We start from the raw sequence: 23845 nt of genomic DNA on the forward strand, positions 1-23845 counted from the left end.
ATCACCCAAGCCAACTCTCTCATTTGACAGAGAAAGAAACTGAGGCTATGAGAGGTGTCATCCAAGATGACATTTGTACATTATATTACTAATTAATGACAAAGCAAAAATGCTAGTGTGGGAGTCCTGAATTCCCTCAAGAAATCTTTCTGCTGCTTCTCTCCTCCCATTCAGTGGGTAGCAAGTTACTAAGCACTTTCAAGTAAAGAATTCAATTTTATTTCCTTATCATCTTTAATAGAAACTGTTTCCAATGCCCCCTTCATTCTATGAGTCAAAATTTTGTTCATAGTAAAAATAATTATGCTAAATAGGCTAAATATGTACATAAAGTTTTCTGATAATAGACTGTGATCTTATTTAAACACTAGAGGCCCGGTGCACGAAATTCATGCATGGAGGGGGGGCTGTCCCTCAGCCCAGCCTGCACCCTCTCCAATCTGGGACATCCCTCTCACAATCCAGGACTGCTGGCTCCCAACTGCTCGCCTGCCTGCCTTCCTGATTGCCCCTAACTGCTTCTGCCTGCCAGCCTGATCACCCCCTAACCACTCCGCTGCCAGCCTGATTGATACCTAACTGCTCCCCTGCCAGCCTGTTTGCCCCCAACTTCCCTCCTCTGCCGGCCTGGTCACCCCTAACTGCCCTCCCCTGCAGGGTTGATGGCCTCCAACTGCCCTCCCTTGCAGGCCTGGTCCCTCTCAACTGCCCTCCCTTGCAGGCCTGGTGCCTCCCAACTTCCCTCCCCTGCTGGCCATCTTGTGTCCACATGGGGGCAGGATCTTTGACCACATGGGGGTATCCATATTGTGTGTTGGAGTGATGGTCAATCTGCATATTACTCTTTTATTAGATAGGCTAGAGGCCTGGTGCATGGGTGGGGGCCAGCTGGTTTGCCCTGATGGGTGTCCCGGATCAGGGTGGAGGTTCCCTTGGGGCATGGGGCGGCCTGAGTGAGGGGCCTGTGGTGGTTTGCAGGCCAGCCACGCCCCCTGGCGACCCAAGCGGAGGCCCTGGTATCTGGAATTTATTTACCTTCTACAATTGAAACTTTGTAGCCTGGAGCAGAGCCAAGCCTCCTGCTCACTCCGTGGCCAGCAGCCATTTCTGTTGGGGTTAATTCACCTTCTATAATTAAAACTTTGTAGCCTAGAGTGGAGGCTTGGGCCGGCCAGGGTGTGCGGAAAGCTTTGCTTCTTCCATTGCCAGGGGCAACCCTAGCCTCCCTCTCTTCCCAGCTCAGTGGCTGCCGCCATTTCTGTTTGGATTTGTTTATCTTCTATAATTGAAACTTTGCAGCTTTGAGTGGAGGCTTAGGCTGGCAAAGGCAGGCGGAAAGCTTGGCTTCCTCCGTTGCCTAGGAAACCCAAGCCTCCCTCCTGCTCTCTGTGGCTGTAGCCATCTTGGTTGGGTTTATTTGCATACTCGCTCTGATGGGCTGGTGGGTGTGGCTGGTGGGCATGGCTTGTGGGTGTAGCAGAGGTACGGTCAATTTGCATATTACTCTTTTATTAGGTAGGATAAAACATTATAAGTCTAAAAGGTTAAGAAATAAGCATCAACCCCAACTGGTTTGGCTCAGTGGATAGAGCATCAGCCTGTGGACTGAAGGGTCGCAGGTTCGATTCTGGCCAAGGGCATGTACCTTGGTTGTGGACACAAACCCAGTAGGGGATGTGCAGAAGGCAGCTGATGGATGCTTCTCTCTCATCGATGTTTCTAACTCTGTATCCCTGTCCCTTCCTCTCTGTAAAAAACTCAATAAAGTATATTTAAAAAAAAAGATTGCCGAGGCTATTTGGGGTCTTAAAAAAAAAAAGAAAGAAAGAAGCATCAAAGAGCAGGTTTTAATCAAATTGAAGGCTTATTCCACTTGCAATGCAATACCTTTCTCTATCAGGCATGCAGTGCTGCAAACACATAGGAGAACGAAGGTCACCGAAATGAAGTGGAACCAGTTTGACAGAGAGTGTGCAATCTTGTTTCAACAGATTGATTAATATAAGAATAAATAAATTTGTTAGCCACTAGGGAAGAGGGCTTGGGAATCTTTGTGATTTTAGAGGACACACCCTTCTTCTCAGCTAAGAAAAAGTGTGTAAACTCTGCAGAAATACAGTAGACTGCAATAAAGAAGTTGTTTTTGTGTGTGTGTATGTGTGTGAAACTATTAGAAATTGTATTAGTAGATACTTTCAAATGTTCAAGAGTTCAAACATGAAATTATAAGTGGTACTAGTGAAACTGAGACTAACTTTGCCAAATCAAGGAGAGAGGGTTTTTCTTCCTTTCCCCCAATTTTTTAAACTATTAGAGAACTTTTTCTTTCTTTCATATACACTGAGTGGCCAGATTATTATGATCTCTGAACGCATAATAATCTGGCCACTCAGTGTATTTGCATCTCAAATGGGTACCTAAAGTATTCTAGACTTTTGCTGGAGATCAACCACCTATTTGCCCTGAGCTTTCTATCAGCCAATGTAAAGGGAAAAACTGATCAGGTGCACGATTTATAGTATCTTTGATATCAAATAAATGAGGTACACAAGAGAAGTACACTGAGTGGCCAGATTATTATGCGTTCAGAGATCATAATAATCTGGCCACTCAGTGTATTTCTCCCCAAACTAAGTAGGATATATATATATATATATATATATATATATATATATATATATATATATATATTTAAAATATATTTTATTGATTTTTTTACAGAGAGGAAGGGAGAGGGATAGAGAGTTAGAAACATCAATGAGAGAGAAACATCGACCAGCTGCCTCCTGCACACTCCTTACTGGGGATGTGCCAGCAACCAAGGTACATGCCCTTGACCAGAATTGAACCTGGGACCCTTGAGTCCGCAGGCAGATGCTCTATCCACTGAGCCAAACTGGTTAGGGCAGTAGGATATATATTTAGATAGACAAAATTCTCTTCCATTCTACACACACACACACACATATACACACAATACATGAAATAAAAGTTAAACAGAAAAAAAAATGGCAAGAAAGTTCTACTACATGGTAAGAACTTTTCTGGTAAGTTTTCAAAGTAGCCATATTATTTGCACATTTTTATTCATTTTATTAAAATAATCTTTGAACTTAGCACACTGTGGATACTCTGTGTATCAGATCATTAGGTAGCTCATTCTGATTTTACACAATATGCAAAGCAGAGGAGCTTAAACCACAACTCTGGATTTGAATTTGGTAGTCCTGACAATTTTAGATTCTGTGTGATATTATACGAGGAAATGAAGACAAAAATTATCTTGTTTCAGCCATTAATTTCAATTTCTTCTCTCGATTTCAAACAACACTGGTAAGGCAGCAAAAAGACGTATTTTACTTTCACATTGACTTTGCATCCAAAAGATGAAAATGAGGAATATGTTGTAAATTTCCTAAAAGACAAAAAGAAGAGAAATAAATAGCACAAAGTGAAAATCTATTTCATAGTCTATTATGAGAATAATGAAATTAGACTTACAGGAATATTTAATGAAGTCACCAGCTTGCTCTTGTGGAAATTGTCACAGATCACATAGTGGTGGCATTTTAAATCTCATATAATGATGCCTCTACAAGGCTGAATGAGAGCATTGGTATTTTCCTGACTCACACAACAGGAGCGTGCCACCTGATGAATCATTCTCTTTGCTTCCTGGAGTGGTGTTCCAAGAAACTAATAAAGGATTACATATGGTTGTCCTGACAACTACCTAAATGCCATAATGATAATATCAACAGCTTTAGTACAGTGTTCCCTGAACGTTGAAATTCTTTCCCTTCTACAGTCTCAATTATTTTAATCCTTGAAATCTTCAATAACTAGCAAAGATGATCTAAAGAATTGATAATGTCTTTCTTAACTAGATTGCCATGTTAATATACAATTTATCTTTTTACTTATAATTTATTTCTTCTTGTGAATGGTGACTGACATGATGTTGTTTATTGTATTTTTAGAAAATAAATGATATTGAAGTAGAAGTAACAATGAACAATTTGATAAATTTTCTTAACATTATAAAAACTCAAATTTGTGGAAACAAAGCTGAATACTTTAAGCATTAGCTGGCATCTTGTGGTTAATGGCTAGTTTTTCCTGTGCCAGTATTTCTGCAAACATGTAGGAACTTGCCTATAGACTGTTCACATCTGGTAGGAAGATGTTCTGTCCCTCTCCTCTATCTTTAGTGATTCGAAGCATAACTGAGAGCTGAGAGGCAGCAGCAGAGGTTCCTAGTGAAACTATATTTTTATTTAAAAATCTAAGAAAGAAAAAAAGAAAAGAAAATAAAAATCTCACTTTGGGGAGGTTTACAAGATCAGGAGGATTAAGTGAAGCTTCAACTACCAAGGTGACTTAGAGTCATCAAAATGAACATCATAAAAAGTTCTATGACCTTGAGGGTTCCTGAATGACTTTACTATGTTTTCATAACTGAGCTCAAGCATTTGTTGCTGCTTTTTATATAGCATTTTTCTTCTTTCATTTTACTTCTCCTCCAGATGTTGGTTATTTTTCTTTTGTTGAGGTGTTCCTTGGAATCTCTCTCATCTCAGCCATGGCCAGGTGGTTCAGTTGGTTGGAGTGTCGTCCTGTACACCAGAGTGTTTCAGGTTCAATCCCCCATGAGGACACATGCCCAGGTTGCAGGTTTGATCCCCGGTTGGGGCCCATGCTGGAGGCGACCAATCAATGTTTCTCTCTCACATTGCTGTTTCTCTCTCTTTCTTAAATAAATAAATAAATAAATAAATAAATAAATAAATAAATAAATTATTATGTCCTCAGGTGAGTATGAAAAACAATTATTTAAAAAAATGATCAAAGACCTGTAAATATTTCTAAACTATTCCTGATTAGGAAAACAGTTAACCACTGATGTATTAGTCAGGGTCATTATCAGTAAACTAGAGGCCTGGTGCACGGGATTCGTGCACTGATGGGGAGCGTGGCCTGCGGAGATTGGCCTGCGGAGATTGCCCCACTGTGGGAGCAGCTTCTTATCCCAGTCAGCTGAGGAGCACTCCTATTGTGGAAACGCACAGACCACCAGGGGGCAGCTCCAGCATTGAGCATCTGCCCCCTGATGGTCAGTGTACTTCATAGTGACTGGTTGACCAATTGTTCTGCTGTTTGATCGCTGGGCTTTTATTACATAGGATGAGGCCCGGTGCATGTAATTTGTGCACTGGAGGGTGTCCCTCAGCCCAGCCTGCACCCACTCCAATCTGGGACCCCTCGGGAGATGTCTGACTGTCGGTTTAGGCCTGGTCCGTAGGGACATCCCTCTCACAATCTGGGACTGCTGGCTCCTAACCTCTCGCCTGCCTGCCTGCCTGCCTGATTGCCCCTAACCTCTTCTGCCTGCCAGCCTGATCGCCCCTAACCACTCCCCTGCCGGCCTGATTGACACCTAACTGCTCCCCTGCTGGCCTGATCATCCCCAACTGCCCTCCCCTGCAGGCCTGGTTGCCCCCAACTGCCCTCCCCTGCCGTCCCGGTTGCCCACAACTGCCCTCCCCTGCCGGCCATCTTGTGATGACGTGGGGGCGGCCATCTTGTGAGAACATGGGGGCAGCCATCTTGTGATGACATGAGGGCACGAGGGCCACCTAGGCTTTTATTAGTATAGATGGTACACTTAGAGGAATTTAATGGAAGCAGATTTAACCATTGGACTATTCACAGGGATGTGGACAGGGCTACGGGAACCAATAAGTGGGTGGTGGGCACTCAGGGATGAGTATAGTCAGGAGCCATTCCCACTCCTAGGCCTCTAGGTAGATGATTAAAGACCAAATGTTCCAGAACCTGGAGGGAGCAGGAACCATGAAAGAGCTGTTAAAGAGAACTGCATTTGTGGAGGTGAGTAACGACCTTTCCACCAGAATCTTGGGAAGGCAGGGAGTGGAGGGAAATAAATACCCTGACCTTTCTCTTTTACCCTGCCTTCTGTGAATGCCTCAAAACCAAAAGCCACGTGGCAAGGGAGTCCGGTTTTGATGCAATTTCCAAGGTATGGGACAGGAGAGAAGGGTAGAGAATTGGATCGGGGTCTGGTAGTTGGGCAAATGGAGAATAACCAGACTGAACTCATCAGAACTTCAAATTGACTAAATGTTTTGTGCTTGAACTCTGTTCCATCTGAGCACCAACTCTCTCTGTTTTTGTTTTCTTTTTCTTAATTCTTGGTTCTTAGCTATTTGGATAGTCTCTATTGGCAGATAGCTGATTTGTAGTTGATCTGACGTATAGTTTTATAGTCATATAATCACATTTGGATTGATACTTGGAAATGACAAGGATCTATTTTATGTAGCAATAAAGATGTAGCATTCTAATAGTTTTAACATAATTCTGACCACATTAAAATAAAAGTTTCTTCCTAAGTATGGAACAGTGAAAAATTGTAGGATTGATCCCTCAAATCAATATTATACACAACTAGAGGCCCGGTGCACGAAATTTGTGCATGGGGGGGGGTTTCCCTCAGCCCGGCCTGCACCCTCTCCAATCCAGGACCACTGGCTCCTAACCACTCACCTGCCTGCCTGCCTAATGCCCCTAACTGCTCTCCTGTCTGCCTGATCGTCCCTAACCACCTCTGCCTGCCTGCCTGGTTGCCCCTAACAGCTCTCCCCTGCTGGCCTGGTCGCCCCCAACATGCATATGGCTGGGGTCCCTCAGCCTGGCCTGTGCCCTCTTGCAGTCTGGGAGCCCTCAGGGGATGTCCTCGGGGGAGCGAGCCTAAGCCAGCAGTCAGACATCCTTAGCTCTGCTATGGAGGCCACTGCACTTGCCAGCCATGAGCCCAGCTCAGGCTTCTGGCTGAGCAGCACTCCCACTGTGGGAGTGCACTGACCACGAGGGGGCAGCTCCTGCATTGAGCGTCTGCCCCCTGGTGATCAGTGTGCATCATAGCAACTGGTTGTTCCACTGTTTGGTTGATTTGCATATTAGCCTTTTATTAGATAGGATTATTAGTTTGAGTTGGCAGTACATGTATACACTGCAAACCATCTAAATTTTCACATGCTCAGCTAAAAGGGTGATAGGCACCTGTTACTGTGGAGCTGGAGGACTCATCCAAAATCTTCAGGAAAATGAGTATGATGGCCAGGTCCATCCTGCACATATATAGGGTACCCCCAAAATGTATTCACACACTTTGAATAATTATAAAGGCAGTGTTTATTAAAATTTCATTTTCAAAATTGAGCTATCAGTGTGTATCCATTTTTGGGGGACATCCTGTATATTTTGAAAATCCCACAAAGTCAAGTTTGTATTTGAGCTTAGGGCTGCTCAATTTTATTTGAAAACTAGAGGCCCGGTGCATGAAATTCATGCACTTGGGGGCGGGGATGGTCCCTCAGCTCGGCCTGCGCCCTCTCGCAGTCCGGGAACCCTTGGGGATGTCCAACTGACAGCTTAGGCCCGCTCCCTGCAGGCATAAGTCGGCAGTCGGACATGCTGAGCACTGCCGGGGAGGTGGGAGAGGCTCCCACCACCAGTGCTGGGCTCGCCAGCCATGAGCCTGGCTCCCTGTGGGAGCGCACTGACCAGCAGAAGGCAGCTCCTGCATTGAGCATCTGCCCCCTGGTGGTCAGTGCACATCATAGCGACCAGCCATTCTGCCATTTGGTCGATTTGCATATTAGTTTTTTATTATACAGATAGGAGAGGTTATCTCCCAGAATTTCCCTAGTGGGATTAACCTCCAACTGCCCACAGTGGCTCCATTAAGCACTCTTTATTGATTGCCTTCTTCCCTCTCTCATTTCCTCACTCCAATCACCTCCCAAATAAACTTCTTGCACTTTAATCCTTGCCTCAAGGTCAGATTCTAGAGGAAACCAAACTAAGAAAGAGGTATATTTTTATCTCCTACCTGTATAAATCTGTAAAGGTCTATTTCTACTACTTTATAACAAATTACTTTTCTACTAAGATTTGAAAAAGCTCCACAAAACGTCAACTTTATCATTTACTGACCACCTACCAAATGCAAGGTTTTGGGCTAGATGTTTTTATTTCCTTTACCCCTCCCATACCAAATCATGAATTTAAGCAATGTGATTTGCTTGGATGTTTTATCTACTGTACTAAATTACATTTATAAAAAGTTTTATCTACAAATTTATTTACTGTTGGAGACCTTCTAGAACTGCCAGTACAATGTTGACTAGAAGTGGTGAAAGCAGATAACCTTGCTTTATTCCCAAAGTTAAAGAAATACCTTTATTTTTAAATCAAGAAATATTATTTCTATCTTACCTATGCTTCATATGGAAACTTTGCACTACTGCTTAGTTGTGATAAATATAAAAGGTTTTTCATGCAGTATAAATTGGTTAATAATGAATTACTGATTATTGATTTTTATTAATTTTAGGATCATTTCCTTAGTGCCTATATCTAAGTCTGAGTTATAAATAACACTAAAATGAATGCATATTTAAAGGATGTAAGCAGAACAAATTATCAATTAAAATATATCTGAATTATTGAATGGCTAATTATATAGTTTAAATTTTAAGGCAAATTACTAATTTTCTTGTGTTAGGCAGGCCTGGCTAGATAATTTTGGAAAAAAGCTCCAGGTGGCAATTTTTCCTTTAGTCCTAATTATTTATGCCTGCACTTGTCTTTAGTAACTGTAAAAAAACTGATCATGTAAATTTATAAGGCAAAAATATGAGATTGCACAAGAAAACATTACTTAAGCTCTTAAGCCCTGGCTGGCGTGCTCAGTGGTTAGAGCATTGGCCTGAGGGTTTAATTCCAGTCAAGGGCCCATACCTGGTTTGCAGGTCAGGGCTGTGTGGGAGGCAACCAATCAATGTCTCTCTCTCAAATAGATGTTTCTCTCTCTCCTCTTCTCTCTTTTCCCCCCTCTGCCTTCCTTTCCACTCTCTCTCTGAAAATCAATGGAAAAAATATCCTCTGGTGAGGATTGATTAAATAAATAAATCAATAAATCTTTTAAAAATCCTTAAAGAGCCCTAACTGGGTTGGCTCAGTGGATAGAGCGTTGACCTGCGGACTGAAAGGTCCCAGGTTCGATTCTGGTCAAGGGCATGTACCTTGGTTGTGGGCACATCCCCAATAGGAGGTGTGCAGGAGGCAGCTGATCAATGTTTCTCTCTCATCGATGTTTCTAACTCTCTATCCTTCTCCCTTCCTCTCTGTAAAAAAATCAATAAAATATATTTTAAAAAATCCTTAAAGAGATGGTGTCATGTAAATTTGAATGTGACTGCAGTCTATAATTCCCTTTGAGATTTTTGTAAATTAAGTTCACTAATAAATATAATCAAATACTGAAACATATTAGGCAAAATCATTTCTGGAGCATCTGTGTAACCCATGGAAACGGAGGCAGCTGACATTACAAAGTAGGCAGGTGAACAGGTACACACACAGAAACACATGCCTTCAGTGTCCCCCCCCCCGCCCCCCAATATGTTTTCTTGATCTTATAGAGACGAACAAATGGTCCATGAAATTCTGATCTTATTATTTAAAACAGAGGATCTAAGTTGTTAAAACTCATTCAAGTAAGGCTCTACTTCAAGAAAAATAAAGTACTTTTGAAAATTTACATGTAGTACTTGGATCCTAAATTAGTATCGTAAGGAATAGATATTGTTCAATTTGAACTTAATGAAAATAACTGGATTTTTAAAAAGTTTCTCTGATATATGTACTGGCTAACCTTTTACTCATATTCTAATCAGGCAAAGTATTTGATAAAATAAATGAAGCCTGAATGTTTTAATAACAAAGTAGAGATATGAGAAAACTTTTTTTTTTGTTTTGTTAATCCTCACCTGAGAATATTTTTTCATTGTGTGTGTGTGTTTTTTTTTTTTAGGGAGAGTGGAAGAGAGAGGGAAAGACAGAGAGAAATATCGATGTGAGAGAAACACATCAATTGGTTGCCTCCTGCACAAGTCCTGACCAGGGCCTGGGCTGGGGAGGAGCCTGCAAACAAGATATGTGCCCTTGATCAGAATTGAACCTGGGACCCTTTGGTCTGCAGGCCGATGCTCTATCCACTGAAACAAACCAGCGAGGGCCAGAAAACTTTTAAATTTAACTTTTTAAAAATATTTTTTGAAGAGGTAAATCATTCTCATGTTTTGAATATCAAAAGTTTAAATATGAAAACAGTGAAAAGTCTTTCCTATGTCTTCCATCTGATGATTTCTTATACCTCGACAATTAGTTTGTCCTACTTTAATGCATATACAAGCAATACATTATTTTGCACCATTTTCCTGCCCTTTTTTTCATTTAACAACAAAAAATATCTCGGCAATCTTAATATTAAAACATAAGAAACTTTGTCATTTTTGTTAACAGCTACTAGTACATAGCACATATTCAAATGTATGGATATATCATAATTTAGTGTCCTATTGATGGATATTTAGGTTGTTCCCAATAATTTGTTATTTTCAGCAATACAAGAAAGACCTTATAATTTCTCATTTGAGAAAATATATCTGTGGGATAAACCACTAGAAGTGAAATCAGAGGTTCAGAGTACATATGCATTTGAAATTTTGATAGATACCGACAAATTCCTGTTTCTCTATAGCAGGGGTCCTCAAACTTTTTAAACAGGGGGCCAGTTCACTGTCCCTCAGACCGTTGGAGGGCCGGACTATAGTTTAAAAAAACAACAACTATGAACAAATTCCTATGCACACTGAACATATCTTATTTTGAAGTAAAAAAACAAAACGGTAAAAACAGCCGGCGGGCCGGATAAAGGTCCTCTGCGGGCCGCATGTGGCCCGCGGGCCGTAGTTTGAGGACGCCTGCTCTACAGCCTAGTCAAAGCAGTGATGGCAGATATAATTTTATGCTTTTTCATTTAGAAATGCACAAAGAAAAATGGGCTACATATTAAAGAATTAGGAAGAAAGCAGGATAAGTTTATTCAGCAATTTACAGACTACATGTACACTAAAAATACACTCAACAGAAATTTATTGTGTACCTACTGCATGCCAAGTGCTTTTAGGCACTTGAGAAATATATAACCTCTCTCATACACACAAATCAAAGTAAAATATCTGCTTTTGTGAAGCTTACATTTGAATTGTACATTTTGATACTTCGTAAGAAGCCAGTTGAATGTCAATATCCTGAAGTTGAACTGTTGAGATCCTGAGCACAGGGGCCAGTCATATGCTACCACTGTTATTTAAAAACTAACTAGAGTCAATGTTGCATATAATTGTACAGCTCCCCATCAGGTCCTTTTAAAACAACACACTTGGGTGAGAGCTCTTTTTACTTGACTCCATCTGCTGTTGATAGTGATCAGCATACTGTGGGCATTGTGGTATCATCTGAGATTAGGTTATGAAATAGGAAGTAGGGTTACCGGAAGATCAACAAGTATATACAAACTGTTGCTGAAACCAAGGGTGTCTAATTCAGGTTTGGAGAGTGGGGAAGATAAGGTTACCAGCACATTCCCTCCCATCAGGGCACAGTTTCCTTTTTACAGTCTGCCTTTGTTTTGGTTCTAGAAAGATCACAAGGGATTCTATAAAAAATAGTTTCAGAAGCAAACAGCAGCAATACTCAGTATATGAACAAGGCAACAGAAAGGGCAACAGGTTGGAAACAGAGAGACAGAAAAGACCATTGATGCCAAGGAAAGGGTGGTAGCAAGTGCAATTATGTAGTATGGTCTCAGGCTTATTTTAAGTATTTTTCCTTTCTGACAGGAGACTATCCTAAAACTTTAGCCCTCCGTTATATTTAATTTTGTAAGAAGGTGGTAAAGTACAGCTCTTAAAGTCTTGCCAATAGTTCTTTGCAGCCTTTAAAGAACAATTGGTAGTTCAGCTTGTGATAAGAAAGCCAAACATAATAGCATCTTCAAGTATGAGGTGAAGAACAGAAAAGAGCTAATTCCAGAGAGTGGCTCTTGAATCATATCTTGGCTGTTCCCCCTAACCCCCATTATTAAAATTTAAAATCTCATCCCGGCACCGTAATAGCCACAATCAACAGCTGATTACTGAATGAGTTGTTTCTGAAGTCCTAATACTTATCAGTTGTTTTTCAGTTATTTAATTTTATAACTAGAAGAAGGAGCCCGTAATTCAGTCAACAAGCTCATTTGATAGCTGAGGTGGAAAAGGGTGAAGTGACAAGGGCAGAAGCCAGGTCTCTTTCTCCATTTCCAATCAAGCAGAACTCTACACGGGATCACCACGAAAAACCCTGAACGCCTGATGTCTGGATTCTGGGCTGCCACACGGCAAACTGGAATGACTTTGGGGCAATGACATTGCAGCCCCCGTGGGGCACGGACACAGCAGGCTCCGTGAATGGCTGAATGGTGAACGAGTGAGTGGTCCTGCTGCTCTGAAGCCCCCCGACCGTGGAGCCCCGCTCCTGGTCCTCAGGGGCCTCCGGGGCCCCGAGTGTGAACAGCTGGCCAGCACGCTGCTCCGGCGGCTCCGGCGGCGGGCAGCTCCGCAAGGGCCGGGTAATGGCCGCAGTGTCTATAGAGCTCCACGTCGTCGCACTGGGGTGGCATGTGACACTTTTCCCGAGTACCCCGGGGATTTGGAGGCCCCTGAACAATTGACCTCGCTCAGCAGCGGCTCCCAGCAGGCAAGGGCTGAGGACGAGCGCGCACGGCCCAGCGCCCCGCTGTCTTTCCCAGGCTTCGTTCCCGCCACCCGAGCGCTCGGTCCGCTTCCCGTCCGTCCTTCCCTCGTTTTCCCCACGACGGTTTCTCAGCGTTTCCCACCGTCTGTTTACCAAGCGCTTACTCCCTCGCAGAGGGCCGCTCCCTCATCGGTCCCTCGACCGCCCTCGGCTCCCCCCCTCCCCCTCCTCTATCAGCAGAGAGGCCTGTGCACCTCGCGCTGCCCGGGTCATCACGTGACTTTGACCCCGCCCCGCCGTCACGTGAGCCCCCCGCCCCGCCCCCGCGCCGGCGCGCTCTGACGTGCCCTGGAACTTACCCTCCCGCGGAGACCAGTCTGCGGGACCCCGCCGGTGCCGGGTGAGAGCCCTTCAGGCTCGCTTCGGCCCCCCGCAGCCCGCGGGCTGGGTGAAGGGGGCACCGCTCCCGCGAGGCCGCTGGGTCCCCGGTAAGATGGTGGGCGGGGATCCCGCGGGCGGAGGGCAGGGTGGTGGGCCGCTGCACAAAGACGCTCCGGGGTCGCAGTGGCGCCCGCCGAGGGCTGCGGAGTTGGGAGTGTGTGTGGGGGGGGGAACGCGTGTCCGGGAGGCGTGTAGGTGCCGAGGTGCACGCGACGTGAGGTGGGGAGCGCCGCCTTGAGGGGTCGGGACGCGGGGGTAGAGGGGCTGTTGCCCGCCCCGGGGCTGACGTGGGCGGGAGGGTTTAAATGGCTCGAAGTCGTGGCTCCTTTGACCCCCGGGTTTCCTGGCTTCCTGTGTGAGGGCAGCTCCCGCCCCACCCCCAGGAAGGAGGGTGTCGGGGTGTGTGCTTCTGGTGCGCGCGCACGCGCGTGTGTGTGTGTGTGTGTGAAAGAGCGGCTGGTGCCACCCTCCTTCCTCGCCGCCTGCCCGTAACTGCTGTGTGTTGTGGGGTGTTTGCCCACCTGGGGACTGCGGACCTTACACTGGGCCCTTGCATCTTGGGTCTTTAGAGGTGCCCCGCCCCTGCTGAATGCGTATTTGCTACTTCCCAACTCCTCTGGGACGTACCTTCTCAGAGTCCTTGAATTTAAAACATCCCTTTTACAGTCTTGCTGACCTCCTCCCATCTTAGGGTCCTCTTTCCAAGACAATCAACTGACCTGTATGTGTTGTATCTTAAGTTATTGTGGACCCTCTGAGAAAAAATGTCCACATCCAGGGAAATTGGCGGGGCCTTCAGTTTTAGAGATGTGTGGTATTTTCCTTCTGGCTGCAGCAGCAGTTTTAAATACAGTTGTAAAGGCTAAAAAAGCAAAATTTAAAAAGCATACCTTTATGGAAGTTCTAATGTCATTCCAAGTGAAGTGTTTGTTGTGGGTAAAGGCTGTTAACACTGGTATTGCTTTATGGGTAAAAATGACATGTGGAAGTAGTTTTATTGACCATTTATGCACATATTGCTAAGGGGAGGTTATAGTAGAGAAAGGAGAATTGAATGAAGAGTCACTTGGGGTATGGTTTAGATTCTCCCACTCATTTCTAAAGGTGAGAGCTTGGAAGACTGAATGTTACAGTGAAAGGTTGTCAAAAAGTATCTAGTCCCCTGTTATGTCTCTTTCATACTTAAGGTTGGGAAATGGTGGCCTGGAGATGTATTTGTTTGTCCATGTTCAGTGGTCTTTACCTTATATGTAAGAGGGTGTATTAAAGAATGGGTCATCTTACTGTACCTTTTCTGGTCTGGCTGTTGTCAGTATTTTTCTTTCTCTTTGTTTTAAAAATGCTCCTGGAAACGTTTCAGAGCATGAATTAGGGAGCCCAAAGCAGTGCCTAGGACAGTGATGGCGAACCTATGACACGCGTGTCAGCACTGACACGCGTAGCCATTTCTGATGACACGCGGCCGCTGAGGCGGCCGCATGCCGAGGATGAAACATTTGCTGCTCCTGAGGATGAAACATTTGCGAAATAATGTTTTTTCCTCAAAGTGACACACTACCCGAGTTATGCTCAGTTTTTTGGCGAAGTTTGACACACCAAGCTCAAAAGGTTGCCCATCACTGGCCTAGGAGCAGGCTGTAAAGACTTGACTCGGAGTCATGCAGCCTCAAGACCCAGACAGGTTGGGCACATATGTGTGACCCATGGCTGCATGTAGCTCCACTGCTCTGGAGGTGTTTTTCTCTGTGGAAAAAATAATGTAACAGATTGTGTATGTGTGTGTTTGTACGTATGTATATGCCCCAGTCTTTGTTGATAGACTTGTTTGTACTATATTAATCATAGTAGTTGGAGAAGATTACTAACTCACTCTTGAATGTCATTAGTAGTTGTCCATGTATAGTCAATATTTTACGTAACTTTATATATATACTAGAGGCCTGTTGCACGATATTTGCACAAGAATAGGCCAGCCTTCCCCTGGCTTCACTCCGGGCCGTCCGGGAGCCTGCAAGTCCTCGCTCCCAGCGGAGCACCACTCCTGTAGCTCCCTCCCCCCTCCCCCCCCGCCCCCAATAGCAGGAGTCCCGCCCCTCCCAGCTGCTCTGCGCCTGTATATGCAAATCAACCCACCATATTGGTCTGGTTAATTTGCATACTCCTGATTGGCTGTGGGTATAGCAGAGGTATGGTCAATTTACATGTTTGTCTATATATATACACACACACACACACATATATATATGTGTGTGTGTGTATATATATATATATATATATATATATATACACACACATACACACATACATATATCCTATCTAATAAAGAGGGAATATGCTAATTGACCATCACTCCGTCACAAAGATGACTGCCCCACAGCTGAGGCCAAGTTCCCATAAGGAGCCTTAATGAGCAATCAGCAGGGACCTGAGGCTATCCCCTCCCCCGCCCCCGTGGGGCTTGACAGGGCACCTCAGGCCGCGTCCCCGCCCCGGCGCCAGGCTGGGAGACCTGAGGTCATGCCCCCCCGCCCATCAGGGCTTGATGGGGAACCTCAAGGTGCCCATTCCGTCCTGCTGCTGGGCTAGGGGACCTCAGGCTGCTCCCTCCGCCCCAGCGCCAGGCTGGGGGACCTCAGGCCATGCCCCCCACCAGGTGGGGCTTGACAGGGGACTTTAGACCGCGCCCCACACCCCAGCATCAGGCCGGGGGACCTCAGACCGCACCCCCCGCCCGGCGGGGCTTGACGGGGGACCTCAGGCCACACCCCCCGCCCCAGCACTGGGCCAGGGGACCTGAGGCTGCGCCCCCCTTCCTGACTGGGCTTGACGGGACCTCAAGGTGCACCCCCAGTGCTGGGTCGGGGAACTCAGGCTGCGCCCCCCACTAGGTGGGGCTTGGCAGGGGACTTCAGGCCACACCCCCCATCCCAGCACCAGGCCGGGGGACCTCAGACTGCACCCCCCGCCCGGTGGGGCTTGATGCGGGACCCCAGGCCGCGCCCCCCGCCCCAGCACTGGGCCAGGGAACCTGAGGCTGCGCTCCCCTGCCTGGCTGGGCTTGACAGGGGACCTCAGGCCGTGCCCCCCACCCAGCGGGGCTTGACAGGGGACCTCAAGGTGCACCCCCAGTGCTGGGTCGAGGGAACTCAGGCCGTGCCCCCAGCCCAGTGGGGCTTGACGGGGGACCTGAGGCTGCGCCCTCCCGCCTGGCAGGGCTTGATGGAGGACCTCAGGCCATGCCCCCCACCCAGCGTGGCTTTACAAGGGACCTCAAGGCATGCCCCCCCACTCCGGTCTGGGCTGGGGGACCTCAGGCCACGCCCCCCATCCTGGCACCGGGCCAGAGGACTTGAGGCTACGCCCCCTGCCTGGTGGGGCTTGACAAGGGTGGGACTGGCCGGGTCTGGATGTAGCCCAATGCGGGGGGGAGGGTGGCCGGGTCTGGGTCTCATGCAATTTTGAGGCACATGTGGGTGGGTGGGGACTTGACTCTGGGTCCCGTAGTGCACCCCAGACTCTGACAGGAGGAAGGTTTTCATATACATTTTTACTAATTTTCTTTCATCTCTGACACTTCTATTATAGAGAAAGGGCAAATAGCAATATTAAATTATTTCCTCTAATTAATCCCTTTTTAATGTGCATGAATTTCGTGCACTGGGCCACTAGTATATATATATATATTTGTTTGGTTAATCCTCACCTGAGAACAATTTTCCATTTTTTTTTTTTTTTTTAGAGTGGAAGGGAGGTGGGGGAGAGACAGAGAGACATCGAAGTGAGAGAGACACATCCCTTGGTTGCCTTCCGGCCAGGGCTGGGGCTGGGGATCCAGTTACTACCTGCCCGTGACGCCCTTGACCGGAATGGAACCCGTGATCCTTCAGGACGCTCTATCCACCGAGACAAACGCCCTAGGGCATGTAACTTTAAATTTTTTTACTTACTACATCAGTTTTTTGAAGGTTCAAGTGATCATAGCAAATGATGTAGAAAAACAACATATTATTTGTAGTTAATCACTTGGATTTTCTTCCATTAATTAGAAAGTATCTCTTGAGTGCTTTTTGTAAAAGGTGGATAGAAAGTGGGCTTAAAAAATTTAAGTACTTTAAGTTATGTAGTTGACATTTCCAAGAACAAAAGGCTAGTAAAAATTTTAAGTTGACCAAAACAATGAATATAGTGATGTGTAAAATTATTAACCTTTTGCACTTGGATGTCGAGTGTGACTCGACACGGTTAGCATAGGTAGCAGCTCGAGAAAAAAGCAAGCGAGTGCAAAGTGTTAAATGGTAGTACTAATATTTTGCTTATCTGAAAAAATTGGTACTAGGAAAAGCTTAAGGCGAATTTCCCTAAAACAGGTATTATAATCCTATCTAATAAAAGAGTAATATGCAAATTAACCTCCACTCCGCTATACCCACAAACCATACCTACCAGACAATCAGGAGCGAGTATGCAAATTAACCCAACCAAGATGGCTGCGGCCACGGAGTGAGCAGGAGGCTTGGGTTTCCCTGGCAATGGAGGAAGCCAAGCTTTCTGCACACCCTGGCCAGCCCAGGCCTCCACTCAAGGCTACAAAGTTTCAATTATAGAAGATAAATAAATCCCAACAAAAATGGTGGCAGCCATGGAGCTGGAGAGAGCAGGAGGCTTGAGTTGCCCCAGGCAATGGAGGAAGCCAAGCTTCTGCAGCCCTGGCCTGCCTTGGCCTCCGCTAAAAGGCTACAAAGTTTCAATTAAATTATAGAAGATAAATATATCCCAGATACCAGGGCCTCCCCTTGGGTCGCCAGGGGGCAAGGCCAGCCTATAAACCACCATAGGCCCCTCGCTCAGGCCGCCCCACGCCCCAAGAGAACCCCCACCCTGATCCGGGACACCTTTCAGGTCAAACCAGCCGGCCCCCACCCATGCACCAGGCATCGCTTATCCTATATAATCCTATCTAATCAAAGAGTAATATGCAAATTGACCATCACTCCAACACCCAAGATGGCTGCCCCCATGTGGACACAAGATGGCCACCACAAGATGGCCAGCAGGGGAAGGCAGTTGGGAGGGATCAGGCCTGCAGGGGAGGGCAGTTGTGGGCGGTCAGGCCAGCAGGAGAGGGCAGTTGGGAGGGACCAGGCCTGCAAGGGAGGGCAGTTGGGGGCAATCAAGCCTGCAGGGGAGGGCAGTTAGGGGTGACCAGGCCTGCAGGGGAGGGCAGTTAGGGGCAAACAGGCTGGCAGGGGAGCAGTTCGGCATCAGTCAGGCTGGCAGGGGAGTGGTTAGGGGGTGATCAGGCTGGCAGGCAGAAGCGGTTAGGGGCAATCAGGAAGGCAGGCAGGCAAGCAGTTGGGAGCCAGCAGTCCTGGACTGTGAGAGGGATGTCCGACTGCCCGTTTAGGCCCTATCCTGCCAGGATCGGGCCTAAACTGGCAGTCGGACATCCCTCAATGGGTCCCAGATTGGAGAGGGTGCAGGCTGGGCTGAGGGACCCCCCCCCCCCCCCCGCACGAATTTCGTGCACTGGGCCTCTAGTTTTATAATAAATAGTGGGAGAGGAAAGTGGATTTAAACTTTTATAATAGTTTTAGTTATATGTTGCAAAAATTGCAAACGTGCACTATTTTGTAGAATGAATCAGATGTGAAAAGGTATGATGGTACCACATGGCATCATTGTACTTCAAATCCTGCTTTTTAAATCATGCTATTTTGAGGAACCCATTGGGCCATTATCTTGTGGTTTTTCTTTTCTTCAATTGTTAAATGGTCTAATTGTGCCACATCCTCATTTGTGGATGGCTTTGCAGTGATTTGGCTATTTTCCTATTACTATTACTTTTATTGACTTTATTGACTTAGTAAATATCGTGCAGTTTCATTTTGCTGTTGATAAAGCTTTTTCTTGGAACAGAACTGTTAAATGCTGACATCTCTAAATGCTTCTCAGACTTGAATGTGTATGGGAATCATCTGAACTCTAACAAGCCCCCAGGTGATAACTCGTGCTGTCCTTCTGCCCAGAACACAGATCACTGCTATCCAATAGAAATAAATGCCAGTTGCCTATGTAAGTTTGAAGATTTAAGTAGCTACATGATAAAAGTAAAGTGGGGGAAAAAACCCCAAGTGAAATAAATTTATCATTTTATCATGTAATCAATATGAACTTCATAATGATTTTTTTATACATTCTTTTTTTTTTTTTTTGAACTAAGTCTTTGAAATCCCACGTGTTGTTGACAGCACATCAAGTTTGGATTGGTCACACATCAAATGCTCAATAACCACATTTGGCTAATGGCTGCTGTATTGAACAGCACAGGCCTGGAGTCTAGAATCTAGATCAATGCTATTTTAAGTGTATGTTTTTTTTTTATTGGCCCCAAGAGCAACCTTTGGGAATTTGTTAGAAATGTAAATTTTGGGTCCCTACCTCATGCCTCCTCTCTTTAGAATATCTGGGTTTCAGTAACTTGTGTTTTGAAAGCTACAGGATATGCTACACAATGTATATGTGGTATTCTGAATGGGATCCCACAACAGAAAAAAGTTTAATAGGGAAGAACTAAGAAAATCTGAAACTTATATCTAGGATTTGCCATCTATCAGCTCTCAGACCCTGAGCATCCTAACTTATTTGAAAAACAAAGGAAAAAAATACAAACCTCAAAAGATCCTTGTGAGAATGAAAAGAGAAAAAGTACTTTATAAACTATAAGGAATGATACAGAGTATCCACACTAATTGTTGCTTACTCAAATAAGCAAAATTTGTGAGAGTAGAAAAATACTCACAAATGAACTGATGGATGACACTAGTAAAATTAGTCCCTCCTCAAAAATCCCTGCCTCTGCCTCTTGCTAGCCATGTGACCTGAGTCACTGAACCTCTCTCAGCATCAGTTTTTTTCCATTTGTAAAACAAAGCTTATTAATAGGACAGTCCACATACTGGGAGAATTAGTGTGGATATGTGTAAAGTACATGGCATAATGCTTGGCACATAGTAAGTGCTTTATAAGTTCTAGCTCTTATTACAAAAATACTGTTATTATTACCCAGTCAGACCTAAGACCATTCTAATAGACGGGTAGTGATATCTGGAAATTTTCATTTTCATTATTAGGGTTTTGTTTCACAGCTTTATTGAGGTATAATTGCTGTATAATTAACTTTGCATATTTAAGTGTGTAATTTGATGAGTTTTTATGTATGTATATACCTGTGAGCTATATACCATTATCACCACTATTAAGATAACATATTTATCACCTCCCCACACAAAAAAATTTTCTTGAGCCTCTTTGTAATTCGTTGCCCTTGTTCCCTGGTGATATTTCATCTGCTTTCTGTCACTATAGATTAGTTTGTATTTTCTAGAATTTTATGCAGATAGAATCTTGAAAGTATGCACTGTTGTTTGGATTTTTTTCATTCAGCAAAATTGTTTTGAAATTCATCCTGTTTTTTTTGTGTGCATCAGTAGTTCATTCCTTTTTATTCTGATAGACCCATATGTGGATATACTGCAATTAGTTTATCCACCTACCTGTTGATGGACATTTGGGTTGTTCCCAATTTGGGGTGATGACAAATAAAGCTGCTGTGAACATTCACATACAGACCTTTGTGTTGTCATGTGCTTTCATTTTTTTTTGGTAAATAACTAGGAGTAGAATCCCTGGATCATATAGTAGATATATGTTAAAATTTTTTCCTAAGTGCTTTTACTATTTTACATCTCAACCAGCAGTGGGTAAGTTCTAGTTGCTCCACATTCTCAAAAACACTGGTATCAGTCTTTTAAATTTTGGTCATTCTAATAGTATGTATTCTTTGTGGTTTTGATTTGCATTTTCGTAATGACTAAAGATTTTGGGCACCTTTTTTATGGGCTTATTTATCATCTATCTTCTTTGGATAAGTGTCTGTTTATATCTTTTGCCATTTTTGTTGGGTTGTTTGTGTTATTGACTTTGTATAATTTTTTATATATTCTAGATATGAGTTTGTTGGAGATATGTGTTCATGAGGGATAGTTTTTCTTTCTTATAAGGTCTGGTTTTGACACGATGGTAATGCTCATCTCATAGAATGAGTTGGGGTGCTTTCCCTCTTTCAGTTTTCTTTGAGAGGCTTGTATAGAGTTTATATTATCTTCCTTACATTTTTGGTAAAATCACTAGTGAAGACATCTGGGCCAGGAATTTTCTTTGTGGGAAGATTTTAAAAGACAGATTCAAGCCTTTTGCAGCCAGTGTAGAAGCGCCAATGGTCAAAATGAAGTTCAATCTCTTTGTGACTTCTGACTGGATCAAGAACTGTAAGAGTCATTTCAGTGTGCCTTTCCACATTTGCAGGAAGATTATGTCTTCTCTTTCCGAAGAACTGAGAGAGAAGTACTACAGTGTTCAATCCATGCCCATCCGAAAGGATGATAAAGTTCAGGTTGCTCAAGGACATTACAAAGGGCAGCAAATTGGCAAAGTAGTCTAGGTGTAGAGAACGAAATATGTCATCTACATTAAACGAGTGCAGCAGGAGAAAGCTAATGGTACAGCTGTTCATGTGGGCATTTACCTTAGCAAGGTGGTTATCACTAGACTAAAACTGGACAAAGACTTTGCAAAGACCCTTGAATGGAAAGCCAAATCTCACCAAGTAGGAAAGGAAAAGGGTAAATACAAGGAAGACACAATTGAGAAGATGCAGGAATAAAGTAATCCTATATTCAACTTTCATTAAAAACTTAAAAAAAAAAGACATTCAATGTTTATTTTCTTTTGTGAATCCTCATCCAAGGATATTTTTTTCATTGATTTTTAGAGAGATTGGAAGGAACAAGGGGAGACAGAAATAGAAACATCAATGTGAGAGAGACACATTGATTAGTTGCCTTCCGCACTGCCCGGCTCGGGCTGGGGATTGAGCCTGCAACTGAGATACTGGAATTGAATCTGAGACTCTTCAGTCCTCGTGCTATGTATGCACTTAGCCAAACTGTCTAGGGCAGTGATGGGCAACCTTTTGAGCTTGGTGTGTCAAACTTCGCCAAAAAACTGAGCATAACTCGGGTAGTGTGTCACTTTGAGGAAAAAACATTATTTCGCAAATGTTTCATCCTCAGGAGCAGCAAAAGTCAGTGCTGACACGCGTGTCATAGGTTCGCTATCACTGGTCTAGGGCAAGACAGTCAATATTTTTAATAGATACAGGGCTCTTTTGATTATCTCTTTTTAAGCAAACTTTGGTAATTTGTCTTTCAAGAAATTTGTCCAATTTATCTAAGTTGTTGAATTTATTGGCATAAGTTCATAATCTTATCTTTCTTTGATGTCTTTAGGATCTCTAGTATGTCTCTTGTCTTATTCCTGATATTGGCAATTTGTGTTTTCCTCATTTGTTCTTGATCAATTTGGCCAGAGGATTATCAGTATTACTGATGTTCTCAAAGACCCAGCTTCTGGTTTCATTGATTTCCTCTAACATTTTACTGTTTTTTATTGATTTCTACTCTGATGTTTAGCATACCCCTTCTGCTTACTTTGGGTTTATTTTACTCTTCTTTATTTAGTTTCATAGAGTAGAAGCTTATGTCATTGATTTGAGACCTTTCTTCTTTCCTAATATGGGCTTTTAATGCTATAAAATGTTCTAAGTACTACTTTAGCTGCATCCCACAAATTTTGAAATGTCATGTTTTCATTTTCATTCAGTTCAAATTTCCTGTTTGATATCTGCTTTGACCACTAAGTTACTCAGAAAGTGTTTAGATTCTAACAACAAATTTGGGGGTTTAAGATGTCTTTTATTAATTTATAATTTAATTGTCAGAGAAAACACTTTGTATGATTTCAGTTCTTTTAATTTTATTGAAATTTGTTTTATGGCCCAGAATATAGTCTAAGGAAAATATATGGTTTATTAGAAATGGCTGTACCATTTAGCATTCCCATTAGCACTGTTTGAGTGTTCCAGTTGTTGGTATTCTTGTCAGCACTGATTGGCCGCCTCCTGCACACCCCACACTGGGGAAGGCTGCAACTTGGGCATGGGCCCCTACCGGGAATCGAACCGCAATCCCCGGTGCACAGGTTGACCAAGCTGTATTGTCTTTTTTTAAAAATAACTTTATTGTAGTTGGTTTGTAGTTATATCTTATTTTGGTTTTAATTTGCATTATTGGGTTTTTAATGTTTTATAAAATAATTTAAACTTGAATAAAAGTTAAGAATTGTGGAGTGTTTTTCTTTTTTTAAATAGAGTTTTATTGATTTCAGAGAGGAGGGGAGAGAGGGAAAAGGAGAGAGAGATAGAAACAATGATGGGAGGGAATCATTGATCGGCTGCCTCCTGTACCCTCCTGCACGCGCAGGGGTCGAGCCTCCAACCCTGGCATGTGCCATGACTGGGAATTGAACTGTGACCTTCTGATTCATAGGTCAATGCTCAACCATTGAGCCAAGCCAGCCGGGCAAGTGTTTCTTTTTTTTCCAGTAGAGGACAGAAAGCTTGGAGGGATTGGTAGTGTAGTTCATTATTTGTTTGCTACATACATGCTACTTTACAATTTTCCAAAAGTTTTAATGTTTATTTGCTTTTTAATACAGTTGTTCACATGAAAAATAATAATAAAATAATAATACAAGAATAAACTGTGTTTTGTGTACTCACAACTGTAAACCCACTTTTACCCCACCCTGTATTGACATTGACATCTGTAAAAGCTTT

The 23845-nt window shown here is 43.8% G+C and overlaps 1 protein-coding gene and 1 pseudogene across 5 annotated transcripts in view; both read left to right on the top strand.

The window, feature by feature from the left end:
* The first annotated feature begins 12994 nt into the window (after positions 1–12994).
* The window catches only part of ARHGAP12 (Rho GTPase activating protein 12), a 174126-nt gene continuing 163275 nt past the window's right edge, over positions 12995–23845 (top strand). For all 4 annotated transcript variants that reach the window (XM_079768604.1, XM_079768605.1, XM_079768606.1 and 1 more), the window contains exon 1: positions 12995–13157. The gene's annotated coding sequence lies outside the window, so the exon portion shown is untranslated. The remainder of the gene's footprint in view (positions 13158–23845) is intronic.
* Positions 21366–21983, top strand: LOC307098612 (large ribosomal subunit protein uL24-like; annotated as a pseudogene). The gene has a single exon. The product of its transcript is annotated as a large ribosomal subunit protein uL24-like (transcript).

This window comes from Cnephaeus nilssonii, assembly GCF_951640355.1.
Source record: "Cnephaeus nilssonii genome assembly, chromosome: 4".
NCBI lineage: Eukaryota > Metazoa > Chordata > Mammalia > Chiroptera > Vespertilionidae > Cnephaeus > Cnephaeus nilssonii.